This window comes from Bufo bufo, chromosome 2, assembly GCF_905171765.1.
Source record: "Bufo bufo chromosome 2, aBufBuf1.1, whole genome shotgun sequence".
Taxonomy (NCBI): domain Eukaryota; kingdom Metazoa; phylum Chordata; class Amphibia; order Anura; family Bufonidae; genus Bufo; species Bufo bufo.
Window position 1 is genome coordinate 599809454 of NC_053390.1, and position 13310 is coordinate 599822763.

Here is a 13310-nt window from a genome sequence, read left to right on the forward strand (position 1 = left end):
CAACTTTACACATACAAACAATAGAGCTGAGAAATGGGGATCATTCGAAATTAAAGTGGTTTGATCAAAAATGTGCACTAAGAGCTTCCATTTTTCCATTTATAGTAGGTATAATACCACTTTAATTTAGAATGATCCCCATTTCTCAGCTCTATTGTTTGTATGTGTAAAGTTGCGCAGCCATTTTTTTATCAACCATGTTTGCTTGATGGATATGCACCTGTGGCTATGTATATGAATGTGCTAGTCTAAATTTTCTTATAGCATACTGGTAGTCAGTCAGGGCTTTGGTTAGGGTTTAGGTGTCTATTTATCTTCCCTAGTTTTCATGCCTTATTTCCTTTCCCTCCTATGTTTTGTGTGGGGTTTCCCTCCCACATTAGAGCTTGACATAATGATTATAGCTTGCAGCTAATGAAAACCCAAATGTCAATATCTCTGAAAATTAGAATATTGTGAAAAAGTTAAATGTTGCAGACTCATGATGTCACACTTCAAACAGCTGATCAACACAAAACACCTGCAAAGGTTTCCTAATCCTTTAAATGATCCCTCAGTCTGGTTCAGTAGGCTACGCAATCAGGGGGAAGACTGCTGACTTGACAGTTGTCCAGAAGACAGTCATTGACACCCTTCACAAGGAAGGAAAGTTACAAAAAGTCATTGTTAAAGAAGCTGGCTGTTCAGAGTGCACAAGCAACAGTGATAACCACAACCTTGTCAAGAAAGGGTTATTCAAGAATTTGGGGGAGATTCACAAGGAGCACATTGCGGCTGGAGTCACTGCTTCAAGAGCCACCACACACAGACATATCCAAGATATGGGCTAGAACTGTTACATTTCTTGTGTCGAGCCACTCACCCAGAGTTAACGTCAATGTCAGAAGCGTCTTAACTGGGCTAAGGAGAAAAAGGATTGGACTGTTGCTTAGTGGTCCACTGTCCTGTTTTCAGATGAAAGTACATTTTGCATTTCATTTGGATGTCAAGGTTCCAGAGTCTAGAGGAAGAGTGGAGAGACACACAATCCAAGTTGCTTGAGGTCCAATGTGAAGTTTCCACGGTCAGTGATGGTTTGGGGAGCCATGTCATCTGCTGGTGTTGGTCCACTGTGTTATATCAAGTCCAAAGTCAGTGTGGTAGTCTAGCAGGAAATTTTAGAGCACTTCATGCTTCCCTCCACTGACAAGCTTTATGGAGATGCTGATTTAATTTACCAGCAGGACTTGGCACCTGCCCACATTGCCAAATGTACCAATACCTGGTTTAATAACCATGGTATCACTGTGCTTTATTTGCCAGAAAACTCATCTGACCAAAAGCCTATAGAGAGTCTACAATGCAGACAAGTAGAAGGCCACTATCAAAGCAACCTAAGCATAACACCTCAGCAGTACTACAGGCTGATTGCCTGCATGCCACACTGCATTAATGCGGTAATTAATGCAAAAGGATATACGCTACATACTTTTCAGTAGGCCAACATTTCTGGATTAAAGATCAGTTTTTTAATTGATCTTATATAATATTCTAATTTTTTGAGCTACTAACTTTTAGGTTTTCATTAGCTATAGGCCATAATCATCAACATTAAAAGAAATAAACATTTGAAATAGATCACTCTGTGTGTAATGAATCTATGAATATATATGTTTCCCTTTTTGAATTGAATTATTGAAATAAATTAACTTTTCAATGATATTCTAATTTATTGAGACGCAACTGTATCACTACACCGCCAGCTACCCTGTAGTTCATTTGTCAGAACAGAATACCAGAATTGTAAATGCTAACGTGGATGTAGCCTATGAAAGTTTTTTTAAACGATCGGTCTAGAGTAGCCCAAATTCTCTTTTTCTATAAATGCAATCAATTGCATAGGTTCCTATAGGAGGAAATTGACTTGAAATCTGTTGTTATTTAAATTGTCATCATAAAGAAATCATTTGATATATGTGTTTTAAAAGATAAAGATTTTCACAAGCCTCTTCTATACAGAATTACAATCTGAAGCTTTGTTCATATGATGGATTTTGAAGCCTTTTCTTAGAACAAACACAGGGCTAATAAAAATCCATAACACAGTACGATAACTCATTTTTCCATTCCATTTATTTGAATAATACATTCCATGATGTATATATTAATAACGCAAACGAACATATAATTGTGCTGTCATGCAGCTGCCACAAGATACACATATCACTGTATAACATCTCTGTATAAACTATAGGTGGCAGGAATGTAAATGTCAGCTGGAGACTATGGGGAGAGAATAAAAAGGGCCTGGATCCACAGTACAGTAGACCAGTGTATATTCATTGTGTAACCGGGACACAGGTCCCCATATTAACTTATTTACCATGCCTTGATCATTTTCATTTTCCTCTAGAGGATTTACTGGCACACGTATGTTTTCTTACCATTAATAAAAATTGTACACAAAAGGCATATGAAATCATAGTGACATTTAGGGAGGCAGAGCAATGAAATGTCTTTTTGTATCTGAGGTCAGTTTTCTTATTGCTTCTAAAGCTTCTGTGTTAGTCTGCAGCAATAGAACATGAGTCTTCTGCTCACTTTGTCTCTTACATTGAGGCAGTATAAAATCATACAAAGTCATAAAAAGAAAAAAAAAAAAAAAAAAAAAAAAATATATATATATATATATATATATATATATACACAGATCAGCCATAGCATTAAAACCACTGACAGGTGAAGTGAATAACATTGACGGTGGGATATATTAAGCACCAAGTTGAACAGTCAGTTCCTGAAGTTATGTTGGAAGCAGAGAAAATGGCAAGCATAAGGACCTGGATGACCTTGGCTAAGGGGAAAATTTTGATTGCTAGATGAATGGGTCAGAGCTTCTCCAAGATGGCCGGTCTTGTAGGATGTTCTGGGTGTGCAGTAGTGCCCAATACCTAATAAAAGTGGTCCAAGGAAGGATGGCCAGTGAACTGGCAACAGGGTAGTGGACGCCCAAGGCTCATTGCTGTGCATGTGGAGAAAAGACTGATAAAAATGTACTGCTAGCTATGATGGAAAGGTGTCATAACTCCCATGCTGTCTACTGTCCACCACCAAAAGTGCCTGCAGTGAGCATCAGAACTGGACCATGAAGCAATAGAAAGAAGGTGTCCTGTGTTTAAAGAATAATGTTTTCTATTACATCATGTAGATGAATGGATATGTTGCTTACTTGGCACCAAGAAGACAACCCAGCAGGGGCAGGGGTGATGCTCTGTCCTCTGTCGTAGGCCTAGTATATCCCTTCATGGCAGTGGTATTTCCTAATGGCAGTGGCATGTTCTAGCAGATAATGCACCCTGCCACACTGCAAAATTTGTTCAGAAAAGGTGTGAAGCACACGACAGAGATCAAGTTGTTGACTTGGACTTCATATTCCCAGGTCTCAGTCAGATTGAGCATCTATGGAATGTGCTGGGAAAAAAACAAGGCAGAAGAGTGCATATATTTCATAACTACTTGGCTTCTATGAAATTGGTTGTAGTATATGCAGTGGCGTGCCTAAGGTGTTTGGCACCCAGGGTGGGTCCTTTCTATGGTAACCCCCCAATACTTTACTACCCTCACAGTAGTTATGCCCACACTGTGCCCCCTCACAGTATTTATGCCCTCATTGTACAATTGTACAATTTTTACAGTAGTTATGCCCACATTTTGCCCTCTTAAAGTACTTATCCCTTTACTGTGCCCCTTGACAGTAGTATGCCCTGATTTTGCACCCCTCACAATAGTTATGCCCTCTCTGTGCCCCTTTCACAGTAGTAATGCCCTATTTGTGCCGCTTTACAGTTGTAATGCCCTCTTTGTGCCCCTTCACAGTAGTAATGCCCTCTCTGTGCCCCTTCAGAGTAGTTATGCCCTCACTGTGCCCAAAACCCATAACAGTTATGCCTCTTCACAGTAGTAATGCCATCTGTGCCCCTTCATAGTCGTAATGCCCAGTGTGCCCCTTTCACAGTAGTAATGCCCATTGTGCCCCATTCATAGTAATAATGCCCATTGTTCCCCCTTCATAGTAATAATGCCCATTGTGCCCCCTTCATAATAACAATGTCCATTGTTCGCCCTACATAGTAGTAATGCCCATTGTGACCCCTACGCAGTAATTATGCCCACTGTATCCCCTTAATATAAATGCCCATTGTGCCTCCTTCATAGTAGTAATACCCATTGTGCTCCCTTCATAGTTGTAATGCCCTCTGTGCCCCCTTCATAGTAATATTCTCCATTGTGCCCCCTTCATAGTAATAATGCCCATTGTGCCCCCTTAATAGTAATGCCCATTGTGCCCCCTTCATTGTAGTAATGCCCATGGTGCCCCCTTCATAGTAATGGTGCCCATTGTGCCTCCTTCATAGTAGTAATGCCCATTGTGCCCCCTACGCAGTAATTATGCCCATTATGCCCCCTTAATAGTAGTAATTCCCTCTGTGCCCCTTTGTAGTAGAAATGCCTTTTGTGCTCTTTTTAGCAGTAGTAATGCCGATTGTGCCCCCTTCATAGTAATGGTTCCCATTGTGCCTCCTCATAGTAATAATGCCCATTTTTCCCCATTCATAGTAATAATGCCCATTGTGCCCCCTTCATAGTAATAATGCCCATTGTGCCCCCTTCACAGTAGTAATGCCCATTGTGCCCCTTCATAGTAATAATGCCCATTGTGCCCCCTTAATAGTAATGCCCATTGTCCCCCTTCATAATAATAATGTCCATTGTTCCCCCTACATAGTAGTAATGCCCATTGTGACCCTCTACGCAGTAATTATGCTCACTGTGCCCCCTTAATATAAATGCCCATTGTGCCCCCTTCATAGTAGTAAGACCCATTGTGCCCCCTTCATAGTTGTAATGCCCTCTGTGCCCCCTTCATAGTAATAATGCCCATTGTGCCCCCTTAATAGTAATGCCCATTGTGCCCCCTTCATTGTAGTAATTCCCATTGTGCCCCCTTCATAGTAATGGTGCCCATTGTGCCTCCTTCATAGTAATAATGCCCATTGTGCCCCCTTCATAGTAGTAATGCCCATTGTGCCCCTACGCAGTAATTATGCCCATTGTGCCCCCTTAATAGTAGTAATACCCTCTGTGCCCCTTTGTAGTAGAAATGCCTTCTGTGCCCCTTTGTAGCAGTAATGCCCTCTGTACCCCCTTTGTATTAGTAATGCCCTCTGTGCCCCCTCCATAATATAAATGCCCATTGTGCCCCCTTCACAGTAGTAAAGCTCTCTGTGTCCCCTCTGTGTTAAAAAATAAATAAATGAGTAACTACTCACCTTGTCCTGTTCCTGAAGCTTACAGTCCTCTCTCCCCTGCAGACACAGATCGCTCTGCAGCACTGTATGGGAGAGGCAAAGGCAGATTCCCGGGCTGCAGGCTCCTCGCACACAGGCCGGCAGCGCGATCTGTACCTGCAGGCTAAATGATGGAGCAGGTATCAGAAGGCTTCCTTCTTCACTATTCAGAGAGGGAGAGACGGAGCATGGAAAGCTCAGTGACAGGACCGCAGCTCCCGGCGCTCCAGCAATGAGTGCTTCCATCTGTTTTGATGGAAGCACTCATTGCTTCTGGGCTCTGGTACCCCCCTGAGAGTGGGCACCCGGGGCGGACCGAACCCCCCACTTAGCACGCCACTTAGTATATGTGCAATTTATATGCAGTGCTATGGTAAATCTTGCCACTATATAAGAAACAAAAAATTAATAATAATGGGAAAAGAGGAGTGAGCACTCACACCATCTGGACCATAGGGTATATTTATTGAATAGGACCAGTTGTGTCCAATATATCATTCATATATAAACACTCAAATACAATAAAACTTAATAAAACTAGTAGTTGGTACCAACACATAAAATTACACTGGTAACCGGTGAGTGTGCAATCCTTGTGCTATTAATGTTCAAAATTGGCACTTTGCACCGCCTAGGATTTTGCAGTAGATAAACCACTATTGGTATTAGTGATACCGCAAACCGCGGTCGGAAATTGGAATGTCCAGAAGAGGAAATCCCTGTAGCACCAAATTAATATTCAAGTCTCCTTGTGCATATGAACATATATTCCAGCGGAAAAGTCTCTCCAAGGTTAGTTTTGTATAACCGCCAAGGACTATAGGTTTCACGCCACTTTGTGCTACTTTAGCAATTCAAGTTCCTACCTGGTTCCAAGTTGTCCCCCGCTAAGCCGTCCTTCCACGAGGAGCGAGTGATGCCGGCCGCTACGGCGTCTCACGTCGCAAGTCTCGGGTTGCTGACGTCACTGTATCGCGGGATTACGGGATTCAGCAGGCAGGAAAAATATTTCGTAAAGATATTGCATGGCCATGCGATAAGGAAACCCATTATTACTTACACTGCTTCAGGATACAGGATACAACTACAGGTTCCACTGACTAAATATTTTTCCTGCCTGCTGAATCCCGTAATCCCGCGATACAGTGACGTCAGCAACCCGAGACTTGCGACGTGAGACGCCGTAGCGGCCGGCATCACTCGCTCCTCGTGGAAGGACGGCTTAGCGGGGGACAACTTGGAACCAGGTAGGAACTTGAATTGCTAAAGTAGCACAAAGTGGCGTGAAACCTATAGTCCTTGGCGGTTATACAAAACTAACCTTGGAGAGACTTTTCCGCTGGAATATATGTTCATATGCACAAGGAGACTTGAATATTATTTGGTGCTACATGGATTTCCTCTTCTGGACATTCCAATTTCCGACCGCGGTTTGCGGTATCACTAATACCAATAGTGGTTTATCTACTGCAAAATCCTAGGCGGTGCAAAGTGCCAATTTTGAACATTAATGGCACAAGGATTGCACACTCACCGGTTACCAGTGTAATTTTATGTGTTGGTACCAACTACTAGTTTTATTAAGTTTTATTGTATTTGAGTGTTTATATATGAATGATATATTGGACACAACTGGTCCTATTCAATAAATATACCCTATGGTCCAGATGGTGTGAGTGCTCACTCCTCTTTTCCCATTATTCACCTTTTCTTTGGGTCCGGGCACCCAAGTCGTGAGTTAGCAGCACCCGTTCATAGCCACCCAGGTGTGAGCCAACCACCAACCTATTTCAAAAATTAATAATAGTTATATGATACATTACATGCAAAAAAGTAAATGCTAGACATAAAACATTAAACACTTTAATATATAATAAAGTAGATCAAATGTTACAGTATATTAGATAAGGCTATGTTATACAAAATTCTACTTTCGTTGAAGTTATGTCACTTTTTTCTACAGGGAGTGCAGAATTATTAGGCAAATGAGTATTTTGACCACATCATCATCCTCTTCATGCATGTTGTCTTACTCCAAGCTGTATAGGCTCGAAAGCCTACTACCAATTAAGCATATTAGGTGATGTGCATCTCTGTAATGAGAAGGGGTGTGGTCTAAATGACATCAACACCCTATATTAGGTGTGCATATTATTAGGCAACTTCCTTTCCTTTGGCAAAATGGGTCAAAAGAAGGACTTGACAGGCTCAGAAAAGTCAAAAATAGTGAGATATCTTGCAGAGGGATGCAGCACTCTTAAAATTGCAAAGCTTCTGAAGCGTGATCATCGAACAATCAAGCGTTTCATTCAAATAGTCAACAGGGTCGCAAGAAGCGTGTGGAAAAACCAAGGCGCAAAATAACTGCGCATGAACTGAGAAAAGTCAAGCGTGCAGCTGCCAAGATGCCACTTGCCACCAGTTTGGACATATTTCAGAGCTTCAACATCACTGGAGTGCCCAAAAGCACAAGGTGTGCAATACTCACATGGCCAAGGTAAGAAAGGATGAAAGACGACCACCACTGAACAAGACACACAAGCTGAAACGTCAAGACTGGGCCAAGAAATATCTCAAGACTGATTTTTCTAAGGTTTATGGACTGATGAAAATGAGAGTGAGTCTTGATGGGCCAGATAGATGGGCCCGTGGCTGGATTGGTAAAGGGCAGAGAGCTCCAGTCCGACTCAGACGCCAGCAAGGTGGAGGTGGAGTACTGGTTTGGGCTGGTATCATCAAAGATGAGCTTGTGGGGCCTTTTCGGGTGACGGATGGAGTCAATCTCAACTCCCAGTCCTACTGCCAGTTTCTGGAAGACACCTTCTTCAAGCAGTGGTACAGGAAGAAGTCTGCATCCTTCAAGAAAAACATGATTTTTCATGCAGGACAATGCTCCATCACACGCGTCCCAAGTACTCCACAGCGTGGCTGGCAAGAAAGGGTATAAAAGAAGAAAATCTAATGACATGGCCTCCTTGTTCACCTGATCTGAACCCCATTGAGAACCTGTGGTCCATCATCAAATGTGAGATTTACAAGGAGGGAAAACAGTACACCTCTCTGAACAGTGTCTGGGAGGCTGTGGTTGCTGCTGCACGCAATGTTGATGGTGAACAGATCAAAACACTGACAGAATCCATGGATGGCAGGCTTTTGAGTGTCCTTGCAAAGAAAGGTGGCTATATTGGTCACTGATTTGTTTTTGTTTTGTTTTAGAATGTCAGAAATGTATATTTGTGAATGTTGAGATGTATATTGGTTTCACTGGTAAAATAAATAATTTAAATGGGTATATATTTGTTTTTTGTTAAGTTGCCTAATAATTATGCACAGTAATAGTCACCTGCACACACAGATATCCCCTAAAATAGCTAAAACTAAAAACAAACTAAAAACTACTTCAAAAATATTCAGCTTTGATATTAATGAGTTTTTTGGGTTCATTGAGAACATGGTTGTTGTTCAATAATAAAATGAATCCTCAAAAATACAACTTGCCTAATAATTCTTGCACTCCTGTATTCTGAAAATATGTTTTTTTTTCTTTATAATATAGGTCAGTCATGTGCCCTTACTACTTCTAATCACCATTCTGTCATGAATGCTTCATCCTCCTGAAGTATACTGACTACAAAAATGTTTCTGCAATAATTGGAGTTCTGCTAATATTATATGTAAGTGCTGTGACTTATCAGCATTCTTGTCTTTGTGCAGTGTCCAGTGAGCCTGAGAAATTGGAGAATGGACAAGTTATTGGTCTATGGAGCGCGGCCCAAACACCGGATCATGTATAAACTAATAAAGCTTGGAAAAAGATCCTGAATACGAGCAAATCACAATGGATTCTACAATACAGGCTAGAGTGGATCCTCTTTTCTTATTCTTTTTTGAACTGGAATATAATTTGCAGAGAATCATCCTTCAAAAATACCTGGAAATGGGCATGGGGGGTATGTGGATGAAGACTGTAACATTGCCAAAATGGCTGGTTTGTCAAATAAACCGTTATCTGGATTATTGTGATGTCATTATCCCAGTAAGTGCTGAACATGACAAGTTTTTTTTTTTAAACCCATTTGTTTTACAGATAGCTTGTCCTGAAACATGACTAGTGTTATGTAAGATACACCCATAGTGAAGTTAGACGTTCATGTTTCCATTAATGTACATATTGTCTATTTCTGCTGAAAAGGTCACAATGGCAAATGCACTGGAGATGTTCATTGTGATAACAATGAACCATTTCTACTGTGTCTAGAGCTGCTGTTAATATAGTCCACAATTATAGATGTAAGTACAAAGGACACTGACCAAAGGCGGATCATAACAGGGATGTTTAAGGTGACAGCTCCAGGTCCGAAATCCCTGTAGGCCCATTGTCACCCAAACGCCCATTACAAGGAAGGAGAGCATCCCTCACTTCCTGAGGGGGGAGAGTGTCAGGGAGGGAGGGTTGAGTATAGAATGGGTAAACAGCCCCCGACCTGTGATACAATTAATCCGCCCCTGACACTGACCATAAGATAAGCCTTCAATACAATTGTATTTCACCATGTGAAGGTGCACTAAACCTAAAGTCCTAAGCTTACAATATGATTTACAATATAAATGTTACTGGAAGTCCTCAGAACTGGATATATTTGAGATAATGTCTATCCCATGTCTACCCCATGAGTAGTGATCAGGATGTAGACATTTTTCTGGTACTACATAAAGTAGTGATCATGGAGTAGACATTTTTCTGGCACTACATAAAGTAGTGATCAGGATGTAGACATTTTTCTGGTACTACATAAAGTAGTGATCATTTGGTAGACATTTTTCTGGTACTACATAAAGTAGTGATCATGGGGTAGGCATTGTTCTGGTACTAAATAAAGTAGTGATCATAGGGTAGACATTTTTCTGGCACTACATAAAGTAGTGATCATGGGGTAGACATTGTTCTGGTACTACATAAAGTAGTGATCATGGGGTAGTCATTTTTCTGGCACTACATAAAGTAGTGGTCATGGGGTAGACATTGTTCTGGTACTAAATAAAGTAGTGATCATGGGGTAGACATTTTTCTGGTACTACATAAAGTAGTGATCATGGGGTAGACATTGTTCTGGTACTAAATAAAGTAGTGATCATGGGGTAGACATTTTTCTGGTACTACATAAAGTAGTGATCATGGGGTAGACATTTTTCTGGCACTACATAAAGTAGTGGTCATGGGGTAGACATTTCTCTGGTACAAAATAAAGTAGTGATCATGGGGTAGACATTTTTATGGTACTACATAAAGTAGTGGTCATGGGATAGACATTGCTCTGGTACTACATAAAGTAGTGATCATGGGGTAGACATTTTTCTGGCACTACATAAAGTAGTGATCATGGGGTAGACATTGTTCTGGCACTAATTCAATTAAAGAACACCATAGTCAAAGGATATTTGATCACATTGTACTTTATGAATAGACTTTAGGTTTAGTGTTCCTTTAATGCAGATATGTATGCTGCCGCATACCTTTTATTTCCTGATTAAATAAATATTTCAAGCTGCATCTGTAATAAAATTTTTGAGATGTCTTGAGCAATGTCACAGTTTTCTATGTTTTTTCATTACTTATTTTGGTAATACAGTACTAAATTAAAACCATTAAAGGAATACAGAATGCAGCAATGCACCATGGCATTGATAACACTAGAGGTAATGATGGATGTCACGGATTTAGGCAGGATCTGCCACCAACATAATGTGGCTTAGGTCAGTCAGTTCCCTGGCATGACTGATGAGTGAATTAGGGAAGATAGGTGTCAGCAGCGACATTTTCTAAGAGTGTAGTCACATGCGGGAGTTTCACGGCAGAAATTTCTGTGGCTGAAAACTCAATTCCATATGTCTGAATAGGATTGTATCTGCAGCAAGTACATGGATTCTACAAACCTTGTTCATACCCTAAACTATATTCACAGCTGTAGAATGGAATTATTTGAAGAAACAGAATAAAAATCACAGCAGTGTGTTTGCATTTGCTGAGGGCTTATACAGGGTATACAATATATTCTCTGCTGTCATAATGAAGACATGCTGATTGGGATACATCTGTGTTTGCATTTCTGTTTTTGTGTTCCAACATAGGAAGAGATAAATGAAAATGGTGGCAGTGCTGGATCCATCACATGACATACCCTTCAGACCATTACCATCCCATCATGGTGTCTGTCATTTTACCGGCTGCTTGCTGCGCTATTTCTTTAGCAATTCAGTGGAATCTGCAGCAGAGGCTTCTAATGAAACCTCTAACACAGATGTCAACACAACCTAAATGTGAATAAACTATATTACTTACACAACTAGTTTATTTGAATGGGCACTGTTAATGCTTCATTTCCTAGAGATTGTCCAAAGTGGAAAACCCCTTTAAAGAGGTTTTCCATGCCTTAGATATTGATGACCTATCCTGTTTTGGGTCACCAGAAGGGGGAAACTATGCAGCGGACAGAAGGTTTACACTGATGCACTGCAGCTCAGCTCTCTTTCCTTGAATAGGGGCTCAACTTACGTAACCTGGAACGGTCACTACACAGTGGAGCGGGCCTTGCGCTTCCAGCTCCATTTACTGTATTGTTTCTTGCTTCAGCAGCTGCCCGAAACAGCTGATTGGTGGGGGGCCGGCTGTCAGACTTGAGGATAGATCATTAATATCTAGGTACTGAATACCCCTTTAATAATATTGCTCATTTACAGTAATCAGATCACATGACGAGGACAGTTTTTGCCCCCAAAAGTAAACAATACTAAGCTACATGTGCCAGAACTGTGGCTTAATTTTTGCAAAAACAACCCGACAAAGTAGCGTACATGATTTGCACCACATTTATTAAATGTGTTTTTATGCAATTTTTGTGCTTTGCTTTGATAGGGTGAGATTTACTGTCAAACCTATCAAGGCTTAGTGGGAAACAGCATAGCTTATCCCCTTAGGCTCCCAGTCATACATGAGGGTCTTTAAACATGGCGCTCACTTGCGCATGCAGTGGGAGCCATATCCGTTTCAAACAGCAGAGACCCCAGATCATGTCATGTTTGAGACCGAAAATAATGCAGATCACAGGCATTTAATCTTTAGATGCCATGGTCAAGCGTGACAATGTTAAAAAACATAAAAAATAATAATAATTATATAAACATTTAAATCACCTCCTTTACCCTAGTATAAAAAAAAAATACATAAACAATGAAAATATAAACATCATGGGCATTGCCACATCTGGAAATGCCCATACTAAAATATAAAATACTAAAATCTAAAAATATTTATACGCCAAATGGCTTCTCTTACCCCTAAAAATTGAATAAAATGTGATAAAAAAATACACACTCATAAAAACGACAGATCATCCTGCAAAAAACGAGCCCCCACATAGCTCAGTAACTATAAAAAAGTTATGGTGGTCAGAATATGGCAATGTAAAAAAATATAGTTTTTTCTAAGTTTTCATTATTTTTTCAGTATTAAAACACAAAAAAAACCCTACTCATATGTGTTATTCTTGTAATCGTACTGACCAAGAAAATGAAGAGCACAGGTCAGTTTTTCTGCATCGAGAACGCCGTAAGGACAAAACCCATAAAACTGTGGCAGAATTGCGTTTTTTTTCCAGTTCCACCACATTTGAATTTTTTTTCCCACTTTCCACTACATTGTATGCCATATTAAATGGTGGCATTAGAAACTACAACTTGTCCTGCAAAAAACAAGCCCTCATGCAGCAATGTGAATGGAAAAAAAAAAGTTATGACGCCAGGAAGACAGGGAAGAAAAATGAAAATGCAAAAATTAAAAAACATCCGGTATCCAAGGGGTTAAAGGGGTTATGTAAGCCATAAATATTGATGACCTATCCTCATCTATATCTGATCAGCGGGGGTCCGATACCTGGCACCTCGACCGATCAGCTGTTTGAAGCAATGTTTGTATAAACTGCATCG

The 13310-nt window shown here is 40.5% G+C and overlaps 1 protein-coding gene across 2 annotated transcripts in view; it reads left to right on the forward strand.

Annotated features, from left to right (window-relative positions):
• The window catches only part of EGF (epidermal growth factor), a 193645-nt gene extending 181996 nt beyond the window's left edge, over positions 1–11649 (forward strand). The window contains exons 21-22 of one of the 2 annotated variants that reach the window (XR_005776343.1): positions 9042–9363; positions 11457–11649. The gene's annotated coding sequence lies outside the window, so the exon portion shown is untranslated. Of the gene's footprint in view, positions 1–9041; positions 9734–11456 lie in introns of those variants that run through there. The other variant, XM_040418371.1, reaches the window with a different exon arrangement.
• The last annotated feature ends 1661 nt before the right edge of the window (positions 11650–13310 follow it).